General features: G+C 32.7%; 5 non-coding genes across 5 annotated transcripts; all 5 read left to right on the top strand.

The window, feature by feature from the left end:
* Nucleotides 1-3,001: 3,001 nt before the first annotated feature.
* Nucleotides 3,002-3,073, top strand: Trnae-cuc (transfer RNA glutamic acid (anticodon CUC)). Its single transcript has one exon. It is a non-coding gene; the product is annotated as a tRNA-Glu (tRNA).
* A 2,121-nt stretch (nucleotides 3,074-5,194) lies between these two features.
* Nucleotides 5,195-5,266, top strand: Trnae-cuc (transfer RNA glutamic acid (anticodon CUC)). The gene has a single exon. It is a non-coding gene; the product is annotated as a tRNA-Glu (tRNA).
* A 1,723-nt stretch (nucleotides 5,267-6,989) lies between these two features.
* Trnae-cuc (transfer RNA glutamic acid (anticodon CUC)) lies at nucleotides 6,990-7,061 on the top strand. The gene has a single exon. It is a non-coding gene; the product is annotated as a tRNA-Glu (tRNA).
* A 2,714-nt stretch (nucleotides 7,062-9,775) lies between these two features.
* Nucleotides 9,776-9,847, top strand: Trnae-cuc (transfer RNA glutamic acid (anticodon CUC)). The gene has a single exon. It is a non-coding gene; the product is annotated as a tRNA-Glu (tRNA).
* A 1,734-nt stretch (nucleotides 9,848-11,581) lies between these two features.
* Trnae-cuc (transfer RNA glutamic acid (anticodon CUC)) lies at nucleotides 11,582-11,653 on the top strand. Its single transcript has one exon. It is a non-coding gene; the product is annotated as a tRNA-Glu (tRNA).
* Nucleotides 11,654-13,288: the final 1,635 nt, after the last annotated feature.

The following is a 13,288-nucleotide window of genomic DNA, read 5'->3' as shown; positions in this document are numbered from 1 at the left end:
ACATAATGTTTTCCAATGTCAGTTTCTGGTCTCCGCGATTATGGATTCCAGCAGCCTTGAACTTTCAGGGAAGGGGGAACAAGGCTAAGAAGAAAATAGTAAGCAAACACAGTAATGTCTTTTTTTTTATCCCCTTCCTCCTTTCACTTCAAGGATCTGATGCGAAAAAAGGGATCTGAAATATTCGTTGTGATATTTGAGCATTGGTATAGTGCAATATCCACGAAACTTGCCCTAAACGTTTGACAAGACATCCCTGGCCAACACTTAACATGTAGGATAAGACATGACGTATGTTGGACAATATTACAACGTTTTGGACATGGACAACGCTGTTAACGACCGGATATTCCTTTTTAAACTCGAGTACGATGAGAAAAAGAAAAAAAAAAACAAAACAAAGTTTTGAGTCTAAAACACTAGCCTTTGGACCTGCAGGACTTGGTGGCGCAAAGTTAAATTCTTGAAAAAAAGGCTCTTTTCAAATATATATATATATATTCTCCCACCGTACTCAGGTGTAAAATGAGTACATGGCTTGTAAGGGAGCGTTCACATATTTTGTCAACAAAAAATTGGCATTTTGGACCCCCCTTCCCCCCCCCCCCCCATGTCATCAATTGTCATCATTGACTTGACCCCCCCCCCCCCCCCCCCAATATGATGACATCATCAAAATGGACTTTTTCGTGGAAGTCATGTGATGAGGGCTATTGAACAGAGGAAAAGAGGTAAAAACAACTGAGTGCCAAAAGGTGTGAAATTTTATATATACCTCTTTGTCTCTGTTCAATACTGGTAGCCAGCATTACACGATGTTAACAAAAAAAAAGTCCATTTTGAAGATGTAGACATGTTTAGGGTAGTTCAGTTGTTAGAGCGTGGCTGAAGACCTGACAACTCAAGTTGATTCCCATCGCAGCCACATTTTTTTTTTTCGGGGGCCCCCTGTCCACCCAGCAGTGAACAGGTGTAGGTGGATCACCTGATCTGGTAAAAAGTAATTTGTGAAGACTGATGTCCTATCCAAATAATAACATATATCTTACTAATCCGCTTCACGTCACGGAAACCCTATTCAGCAGTTTCAACCTCTTTTGAGCCTTCTTCCCATTTATTATTCACCATATTAATCTATTAAAAAATACATACTTTTTGCTTTCTCTCATTTCAACTTTTACAGTGTTTTTCTTGGGTGTGTTTTTATTCTATTTGTATAACCAAATTTTTGATGACATAATCTTGGGTATGAACCCCCCCCCCCCCCTCTCCCCATGTCAACACTTGTCAACATTTGGCAGACCCCCCCCCCCCCCCCCCCCCCCCAAAGTGTTGACATAATATGTGAACGCTCCCTTACAGCGTTGTCTCTGTTGAGAAAGAAATTGTAATATAGCCTAACAGGCGTCATGTCTGGCCCTACAAGTGTTGCTGTTGGTGTGGGACCTCTTGTAAAGAGTTAGAGCACAAGCACAAGAACGTCTCCCATAATTTGAATGTTTTTGAAAGCGGTTCGGACACAATATGCAATTGTCGATTAATTGTGGTTTGTGTATGTGTGGGGAGTGGGGTGGGGGGGGGGGTGTATGAGTGCGTGCGCGCGCGCGCGTGTGTGTGTGTGTGCGTGTGTTTTTCATTGTACGGCTGTGTAGCGATGGTAGTTTACTTAGAGTGGTTTAACACGGTCATCATAATAACCCCGGGGCGTTGATAAATAAGGACCACACAATGCGCACTGGTCACTCAAAATAGTATTTGCACTCCAGGATAATCCCTCTCAAGACGAGGTAGAATTTCCCACAAATTAATAATAATAAATAAGAGAATTCATATGGTGCATTTCTAGTTTGGCTATGTGGTCTATTGGTATGACACACTCGCCTTCTGGCCGGAATGTCCAGGGTTCGAGTCCCACTCTGAGCGGTGCATAGTGAGTTCTTGGAAAAGGCTCCTTACTTGCATTCTTTCACTGTATTCAGGTGTAAAATGAGTACCTGGCTGTTACTAGCCTCAGTTAACAGTGACAGTTCCCCCAAACCCCCTTGCAATATCGCCTAGCATGCATCATATCTTGTCCTATATGTTTTGTTGTTAGGTAGGGACTCCCTTGTAATAGTAACGCGTTTTTAGCACGTTTATTGGATATCATTCTATATAAATGCTTTATATGAGTTTAATTCCAAAGATTGACCGTGCTCAAATGCCCCACGATGCCTCATGTATTCCAAACAGGCCATTTAATTACATAGAACCACTTTTTCATTTCCTGTTAGTGTTAGGTTTTGTATTAATGCTGACACTCTTATAACATCTCTGCCTACCGCCTATGCTTACAAGTCGGATAGGTAGTCATCATTCACACCTGAGTCGAATGGGTCTAATCGTTTTAAGCAAGAGAGCAACCACTGCGATTCGATTGAAACTCGATGTTAAAACCAAAAACTGTAACAAAGAGCTGAGTGACGTCAATTTCGTTCCTTCTAAATATTTATCAATGGATTTATTTATGGCTGTGCGATCAAGAGAAACCCGGCAGTTGATCAGACGCCAAACGAAAGCTCACCTTCCACGTCACTCAGGTCTTTGTTATTGGTTTTTTTTTGGGTTTTTTTTTGTTTGTTTGCCATCTTCGTTTATGAATAATTCTCACTTAAGCAGACTATAGATAGTATGCGCTTGGCAAATATGCTCACAACATTGCCATCGGGAAGTATAACGGACCAACATACAAAACCTTGTGTAAACATGAACTTTTTATAGTCGGGATAATACAGTTAAGTGAGAATTACTTATATAAACGTGGATGGCAAAAAAACAATAACAAAGACCCGAGCGACGTCAACTTCATTCTATCTGTAAACGTTCATGGTTACACTCAGTTCTGTGTGTTGATCCGTTATACTTCCGGATGGCAATGTTGTGAGCTTCTTAGCCAAGTGCACACTATCTATTACCTGCCTCCGTGTTAATCACATGTAAAATTTTCCCTTAAGGACTGAGTTCCCAAGTGGTCTAGTGGTTAGGATTTCGCGCTCTCACCGCGACGGCCGGGGTTCGATTCCCCGCTTGGGAAGACAACTTTTTTTTTCTTTATGTTCTTTTTTTTTTTTTTTTAGAGATTCTAATCCTGTTATGTGATTGAGATAAATGTTCGATCCTTCCGTATTATTTTCTGTTTCTTTTATTTTCTTTATTTTGCTTTACGTTATTTTATTTCGTTTCTTTCATTATTTATTTATCTACTTTTGGGAAATAAATGTTGTTTGGTCTGTATTTAGGCTTTTTCTTTGCTCGAACATTTTTTCTTTACCAAACCCCCAACCCCCGCTTATCTTCAAAGCAATGTATTTATATGTTTATCTATGTTGTTCAGTGAATCCGAATACTGTATTGTTCTTTAACTCTTGGCATATGGGAAAATCTTATTCTCATTGTTATTTTTATTCATTTTACTCAGATTTAATGTGTAGTCTTATTTCAACTTGTTGAATTCATCAAAATATTTGATATGATTATTCATTTATCTATTTCTATTGATCAACTAAACAATAATCCAAACAGGAATTATAACGTTTAATAATACAGTGGTGAACGGAATAAAAATTCTCAACTAGATTTGTTGTTGGCTGAAGAAGGGTTTTTAACCAGACACGCTCTGTCTTCTTGTTTTGTTTTTATCTCTTTTGTTTGTTTTTTAAAAAATATATTGGGGGGGGGGGGGGGGTTGGATTTGTTTTGTTGGGTTTTAATTTTTAGGTCATTTGTTTGTATTTGTGTGATTTTTTGTGTTGCTGTTGTTGGTAATATTTTGACGATGTTATATTTTATTCCAGTTGTGAAAGATGGCATACACTTTTTTTAAATTTAAGTCTTAGTATTATCTATTTATAGAAAATCTATTTAATTATTTATTTAGGTACTTGAGTCCTAATCATTTAAGTAAGGGATACTCTGATTCTTGACATATTTATTAGTAATTTAAGTTTAAGGAAGGTGATCATTAAAATTAAAGTAAGAATTACAAGGTTACAAAAACCGGATAATCTCTAATTGAAAGGCAATAGAGTTATGAATGGGAGGTCAAGAGAAACCCGCCTGAGTCGAGCAGACGCCAAGACAAAGTAGGCTCACATTGTGCAGTGAAGAGAGACTTGCCTGTGATGTAAGCGGCTTCTGAGTTAATTACTTAAAAACTTTTCGTCACATGTTTGAGTTCCCAAGTGGTCTAGTGGTTAGGATTTCGCGCTCTCACCGCGACGGCCGGGGTTCGATTCCCTGTGGATGTTGTGAGTATTTAAACTAAACGTGTAGCATCAATAGTAGTAGTAGTAATAATAAAAATAAAAATAATAATAATAATAATAATAATAATAATAATAATAATAATAATATAATAATAATAATAATAATAATAATAATAATAATAATGGACTCTTTTAATAGGGTCCCGGTATCCTCAACCATGAAGCTCTTGGCGCTTGACATCAACATAAGATATTTAAAATAATACACGACATCAAAAAAAGAAATATTTACAAGGTTTCTAGAAAACAGACAATGATTTGGACTCCCGGATGCTCTGTGGAATGGTGTTTCATACAGACGGATCAAAATCAAAATGACAAAAGGCCCTTGTTCCCGCCTTTGTACGAATGCGTGGGACAACCAATAGAAACCCTCATTCCATAACATAATATTACCGGCAATTTTATCAATATTTCTTAGATTCATTTTATATGGTCATTTCGATTTCTTAAATTAATCAATTTATTTGATGCGATTATTCATATATCTATCATCCAATCAACGTATAGCCCGTTTCAAAATTCATGGTCGCCACATTTGGCCTTATCTTTGAAACCGTCTGATAAATTTCGTTGTAAGATGATTTAGATTGAACTACACCTTACAAATTAGTATATTCTACTCTTTGGAAAAAACAAACGGTTCAAAAGTTAGCGTTGACCATCGCCTTCCTTGAATTCGCCCCCTGGGGCCCAAACGTGGAGCAACGTTCTCTTACGTCATCCCTACACACCACAGACAAAAGAGCCCCTCGCCTCCTGTTTGGACTGTGGAATTCACTATCCGAAATCCGCCAGTACTCCAGCAGACGCCGAACGAAAACTCACCTTGCATGGTGCAGCAGCACCTGACAATTAATGATATAAAACTAATCGTATTAGGATCAAGCTCCCAAGTGGTCTAGTGGTTAGGATTCCGCGCTCTCACCGCGACGGCCGGGGTTCGATTCCCCGCTTGGGAAGATTTTTTTCTTTGTTAGGTTTATTGTAGAGTTTTTATTTGTTTATCTTTTTTTTTCATATGTTTGTTTCACACCCTCTCATGTTAATGAACTTATGTATTTATTTATTCTTTTTTTATTTGTTTATTCTTTCATTGATTTCATTCTTTATATATTTTATTAAATCCATTTAATTATTTTGTTTATTAAGTTATTTATTAAGTTTGAAGTATTGATTAATTCACTTATTTAACTATTTTTTATTCATAGCCATGTATATGAATTTACTTATATTTATGAATTTGTTTATTTATCTATTAATTTATGAACCGACTAGGTAATTAAATCAATTATTATTCATTTCTCTATTTATAATTCAATTTTATGATCAGTATTTTTTGTTTTTTGAGGTAGGGGGGGGGGGGGGGGGTTGTTTAGACTGACGTGTACATATATGCAGGTTTGACATCCGAACGCAGTTATGGGCCTATTTTAACATTGTTTTAATGGACAATATTTTGCGTCATTTAAAAAAAAAAAGATTTCCCCATTACAAAAATGAATCAATAATGACTTGGGTTATCAGAACTGCAAATAAGGGCATGTCGGTTTTGACATATTTTTTTGTAGTTCAGTTAAACAGATTTTTTTCTTTTCATAAAGGAAATGAGGATATAATAATAATAATAATAATAATAATAATAATAATAATAATAATAATAATAATAATAATAATAATAATAATAATAATAATAATAATATACTACTACTACTACTACTACTACTACTACTTACTACTACTACTACTACTACTACTACTACTACTACTACTACTACTACTACTACTACTAATAATAATAATAATAATAATAATGTTTGACTCTTTATCGTGCCGTCCTGTTTAAAAAACATATTTCTTCATTTATTGTCTATTTCATTTCTAATAATAATATTAACTGGCGTTTATTTATTTGTATTAATTAATCAACTTATTAATGGTTTTAATAGGAGGCATAACATTACAGAAACTGGGATATAATTATCTCTAATTAATTTTGTTGTTTGCTGAGGAAAAGTTTTCATCCCGAAACTTTTCTCGTTATGTATTGTGTTCTAGTTTGAAACTGAACACTTGATGAATTGTACCAACACACAACCTATAGTAAGTAATCTTTTAGGGGGACTTGAGTGAGAACTAATCACCCTATTGACCGTCTAAAACAACCAGCAAAGAGCCAAGGGAAGCGGGTGTTGGATTTGTTTTGTTGGGTTTTAATTTTTGGGTTATTTGTTTGTATTTGTGTGCTTTTTTGTGTTGCTGTTGTTGGTAATATTTTGACGATGTTATATTTTATTCCAGTTGTGAAAGATGACATACACTTTTTTATTTTAATTTTAGTATTATCTATTTATAGAAAATCTATTTAATTATTTATTTAGGTATTTGAGTCCTGATAATTTAAATAAGGGATACTCTGATTCTTGACATATCTATATTTATTAGTAATTCAAGTTTAAGGAAGGTGATAATTAAAGTAAGAATAACAAGTTTACAAAAACCGGGATAAACTCTAATTAAAATTCAATAGAGTTATGAATGGGAGGTCAAGAGAAACCGCTGAGGCCTGAAGTCGAGCAGACGACAAACAGAGTAGGCTCACATTGTGCGGTGAAGAGAGACAGGTCTGTGATGTAAGCGGCTTCTGAGTTAATCACTTAAAAACTTTTCGTCACATGTTTGAGTTCCCAAGTGGTCTAGTAGTTAGGATTTCGCGCTCTCACCGCGACGGCCGGGGTTCGATTCCCCGCTTGGGAAGATTTTTTTTTCTTTGTTAGGTTTATTGTAGAGTTTTTATTTGTTTATCTTTTTTTTTCATATGTTTGTTTCACACCCTCTCATGTTAATGAACTTATGTATTTATTTATTCTTTTTTTATTTGTTTATTCTTTCATTGATTTCATTCTTTATATATTTTATTAAATCCATTTAATTATTTTGTTTATTAAGTTATTTATTAAGTTTGAAGTATTGATTAATTCACTTATTTAACTATTTTTTATTCATAGCCATGTATATGAATTTACTTATATTTATGAATTTGTTTATTTATCTATTAATTTATGAACCGACTAGGTAATTAAATCAATTATTATTCATTTCTCTATTTATAATTCAATTTTATGATCAGTATTTTTTTGTTTTTTGAGGTAGGGGGGGGGTGTTGTTTAGACTGACGTGTACATATATGCAGGTTTGACATCCGAACGCAGTTATGGGCCTATTTTAACATTGTTTTAATGGACAATATTTTGCGTCATTTAAAAAAAAAAGATTTCCCCATTACAAAAATGAATCAATAATGACTTGGGTTATCAGAACTGCAAATAAGGGCATGTCGGTTTTGACATATTTTTTTGTAGTTCAGTTAAACAGATTTTTTTCTTTTCATAAAGGAAATGAGGATATATAATAATAATAATAATAATAATAATAATAATAATAATAATAAAATAATAATAATAATAATAATAATAATAATAATAATAATAAATAATAATAATAATAATAATAATGATACTACTACTACTACTACTACTACTACTACTACTACTACTACTACTACTACTACTACTACTACTACTATACTACTACTACTACTACTACTAATAATAATAATAATAATAATAATGTTTGACTCTTTATCGTGCCGTCCTGTTTAAAAAACATATTTCTTCATTTATTGTCTATTTCATTTCTAATAATAATATTAACTGGCGTTTATTTATTTGTATTAATTAATCAACTTATTAATGGTTTTAATAGGAGGCATAACATTACAGAAACTGGGATATAATTATCTCTAATTAATTTTGTTGTTTGCTGAGGAAAAGTTTTCATCCCGAAACTTTTCTCGTTATGTATTGTGTTCTAGTTTGAAACTGAACACTTGATGAATTGTACCAACACACAACCTATAGTAAGTAATCTTTTAGGGGGACTTGAGTGAGAACTAATCACCCTATTGACCGTCTAAAAACAACCAGCAAAGAGCCAAGGGAAGCGGGTGTTGGATTTGTTTTGTTGGGTTTTAATTTTTGGGTTATTTGTTTGTATTTGTGTGCTTTTTTGTGTTGCTGTTGTTGGTAATATTTTGACGATGTTATATTTTATTCCAGTTGTGAAAGATGACATACACTTTTTTATTTTAATTTTAGTATTATCTATTTATAGAAAATCTATTTAATTATTTATTTAGGTATTTGAGTCCTGATAATTTAAATAAGGGATACTCTGATTCTTGACATATCTATATTTATTAGTAATTCAAGTTTAAGGAAGGTGATAATTAAAGTAAGAATAACAAGTTTACAAAAAACCGGGATAAACTCTAATTAAAATTCAATAGAGTTATGAATGGGAGGTCAAGAGAAACCCGCCTGAGGCCTGAAGTCGAGCAGACGACAAACAGAGTAGGCTCACATTGTGCGGTGAAGAGAGACAGGTCTGTGATGTAAGCGGCTTCTGAGTTAATCACTTAAAAACTTTTCGTCACATGTTTGAGTTCCCAAGTGGTCTAGTGGTTAGGATTTCGCGCTCTCACCGCGACGGCCGGGGTTCGATTCCCTGTGGATGTTGTGAGTATTTAAACTAAACGTGTAGCATCAATAGTAGTAGTAGTAATAATAAAAATAAAAATAATAATAATAATAATAATAATAATAATAATAATAATAATAATAATAATAATAATAATGGACTCTTTTAATAGGGTCCCGGTATCCTCAACCATGAAGCTCTTGGCGCTTGACATCAACATAAGATATTTAAAATAATACACGACATCAAAAAAAGAAATATTTACAAGGTTTCTAGAAAACAGACAATGATTTGGACTCCCGGATGCTCTGTGGAATGGTGTTCCATACAGACGGATCAAAATCAAAATGACAAAAGGCCCTTGTTCCCGCCTTTGTACGAATGCGTGGGACAACCAATAGAAACCCTCATTCCATAACATAATATTACCGGCAATTTTATCAATATTTCTTAGATTCATTTTATATGGTCATTTCGATTTCTTAAATTAATCAATTTATTTGATGCGATTATTCATATATCTATCATCCAATCAACGTATAGCCCGTTTCAAAATTCATGGTCGCCACATTTGGCCTTATCTTTGAAACCGTCTGATAAATTTCGTTGTAATTTGACAAGATGATTTAGATTGAACTACACCTTACAAATTAGTATATTCTACTCTTTGGAAAAAACAAACGGTTCAAAAGTTAGCGTTGACCATCGCCTTCCTTGAATTCGCCCCCTGGGGCCCAAACGTGGAGCAACGTTCTCTTACGTCATCCCTACACACCACAGACAAAAGAGCCCCTCGCCTCCTGTTTGGACTGTGGAATTCACTATCCGAAATCCGCCAGTACTCCAGCAGACGCCGAACGAAAACTCACCTTGCATGGTGCAGCAGCACCTGACAATTAATGATATAAAAACTAATCGTATTAGGATCAAGCTCCCAAGTGGTCTAGTGGTTAGGATTCCGCGCTCTCACCGCGACGGCCGGGGTTCGATTCCCCGCTTGGGAAGATTTTTTTTTCTTTGTTAGGTTTATTGTAGAGTTTTTATTTGTTTATCTTTTTTTTTCATATGTTTGTTTCACACCCTCTCATGTTAATGAACTTATGTATTTATTTATTCTTTTTTTATTTGTTTATTCTTTCATTGATTTCATTCTTTATATATTTTATTAAATCCATTTAATTATTTTGTTTATTAAGTTATTTATTAAGTTTGAAGTATTGATTAATTCACTTATTTAACTATTTTTTATTCATAGCCATGTATATGAATTTACTTATATTTATGAATTTGTTTATTTATCTATTAATTTATGAACCGACTAGGTAATTAAATCAATTATTATTCATTTCTCTATTTATAATTCAATTTTATGATCAGTATTTTTTTGTTTTTTGAGGTAGGGGGGGGGGTTGTTTAGACTGACGTGTACATATATGCAGGTTTGACATCCGAACGCAGTTATGGGCCTATTTTAACATTGTTTTAATGGACAATATTTTGCGTCATTTAAAAAAAAAATTTCCCCATTACAAAAATGAATCAATAATGACTTGGGTTATCAGAACTGCAAATAAGGGCATGTCGGTTTTGACATATTTTTTTGTAGTTCAGTTAAACAGATTTTTTTCTTTTCATAAAGGAAATGAGGATATAATAATAATAATAATAATAATAATAATAATAATAATAATAATAATAATAATAATAATAATAATAATAATAATAATAATAATAATAATAATAATAATAATAATAATAATAATGATACTACTACTACTACTACTACTACTACTACTACTACTACTACTACTACTAATAATAATAATAATAATAATAATAATAATAATAATAATAATAATAATAATGTTTGACTCTTTATCGTGCCGTCCTGTTTAAAAAACATATTTCTTCATTTATTGTCTATTTCATTTCTAATAATAATATTAACTGGCGTTTATTTATTTGTATTAATTAATCAACTTATTAATGGTTTTAATAGGAGGCATAACATTACAGAAACTGGGATATAATTATCTCTAATTAATTTTGTTGTTTGCTGAGGAAAAGTTTTCATCCCGAAACTTTTCTCGTTATGTATTGTGTTCTAGTTTGAAACTGAACACTTGATGAATTGTACCAACACACAACCTATAGTAAGTAATCTTTTAGGGGGACTTGAGTGAGAACTAATCACCCTATTGACCGTCTAAAAACAACCAGCAAAGAGCCAAGGGAAGCGGGTGTTGGATTTGTTTTGTTGGGTTTTAATTTTTGGGTTATTTGTTTGTATTTGTGTGCTTTTTTGTGTTGCTGTTGTTGGTAATATTTTGACGATGTTATATTTTATTCCAGTTGTGAAAGATGACATACACTTTTTTATTTTAATTTTAGTATTATCTATTTATAGAAAATCTATTTAATTATTTATTTAGGTATTTGAGTCCTGATAATTTAAATAAGGGATACTCTGATTCTTGACATATCTATATTTATTAGTAATTCAAGTTTAAGGAAGGTGATAATTAAAGTAAGAATAACAAGTTTACAAAAACCGGGATAAACTCTAATTAAAATTCAATAGAGTTATGAATGGGAGGTCAAGAGAAACCCGCCTGAGGCCTGAAGTCGAGCAGACGACAAACAGAGTAGGCTCACATTGTGCGGTGAAGAGAGACAGGTCTGTGATGTAAGCGGCTTCTGAGTTAATCACTTAAAAACTTTTCGTCACATGTTTGAGTTCCCAAGTGGTCTAGTGGTTAGGATTTCGCGCTCTCACCGCGACGGCCGGGGTTCGATTCCCCGCTTGGGAAGATAATTTTTCTTTTCTTTTCTTTTTTTCCCTTTCTTGTAGATTGTTAATACTTGATTTGAAGTTCAGTGTATTATTATGTTTTTCTTTACGATTAGATACATTTTTGAATCGCCCGTTTTAAAATCTTTTTATTATTTAAACTTCTTTTGCTTTACATTATTTTCATTTCATATATTTAATTATTTATTTGCTGTGCGTTCAGGCTTTTTCTCCTAGGTCTAACTTTTCATTACCGCCACCCCTCCCATCCCCTCTCTTTTCTCTAATCTTCTTTCCTATATTGTTCTGTGAAACTGAATATTATATCTTTAAAACTAGAATGTAATAATAATGTACTTTATTCATCCAAAAGGTAATTTGTGTAAAGATCAGCAGAAGAGCGTAATTGACGTCACTTAGATCTTTGTTACTGTTTTTAAACAGCCATTTTGGTGATCAGTTTTCACTAAATTATATACATCTGACATAAGGGTTCAAGGTTACATATAATTTTGTGTGTAAGTACTTTACATCCGACTGGTGGGTGTTGTGTATATTTTACCTAAACGTATAGCATCAATAATAATGATAATAATAATAATAATAATAATAATAATAATAATAATAATAGTATAATAATAATAACAATAACAACAATAATAATAATAATAATAATAATAATAATAATAATAATAATAATAATAATAATAATAATAATAATAATAACAACAACCACAACAATATAATAATAATAATAAACAACCACAACAATAACAATAATAATAATAATAATAATAAAAAATAATAATAATAATAATAATAATAATAATAATAATAATAATAATAATAATAATAATAATAATAATAATAATAATAATAATAATAATAATAATAATAATAATGGACTCTTTTAATAGGGTCCCGGTATCCTCAACCATGAGGCTCTTGGCGTTTTACGTCAACATAAGATATTTAAAATAATACACGACATCAAAAAAGAAATATTATTTACATGGTTTCTTGAAAACAGACAATGATTTGGACTCCCGGATGCTCTGTGGAATGGTGTTCCATACAGACAAATCAAAATGACAAAAGGACCGTGTTCCCGCCTTAACATAATATTACCGTCAATACGCTTCAACAGCCGTAACGTCACTTCCCTCGTAATGACGCATGGTAACTTAGTAACTGGCTCTAAACTATCGGAACAATGGCGGATGCCCTTATGAAATATTTCTCCGACGAGCATAAAAGCGTATCCAGAGGAAATAAAACATTATAAATCTGATCATGTTTTGATTTTTACACATTTTGATCACAAGACATATGAAAAGTTCTATATAAAAAGTACCGATTTTCTTTGTTTATAACCACGATGGCCGCCGCTGCTGGGCGACGTGACATCAGACTATTGAATCCAATTGTATCAATATTTCTTAGATTCATTTTATATGGTCATTTCTATTTATTAAATTAATCAATTTATTTGATGTGATTATTCATATATCTATCTTCCAATCAACTTATAGCCCGTTTCAATATTCATGGTCGCCACATTTGGCCTTTTCTTTGAAACCGTCTGATAAATTTCGTTGTGATTTGACATGATGATTTAGATTGAACTACACCTTACAAATTACTATATTCTGCT

This window comes from Berghia stephanieae, chromosome 13, assembly GCF_034508935.2.
Source record: "Berghia stephanieae isolate SIO BIC M18660-M18661 chromosome 13, UCSD_Bste_1.3, whole genome shotgun sequence".
Classification (NCBI taxonomy): Eukaryota; Metazoa; Mollusca; class Gastropoda; order Nudibranchia; family Aeolidiidae; genus Berghia; species Berghia stephanieae.
The sequence above is the reverse complement of the archived record's forward strand: the minus strand, read 5'-3'. Positions and strand labels throughout refer to the sequence as shown.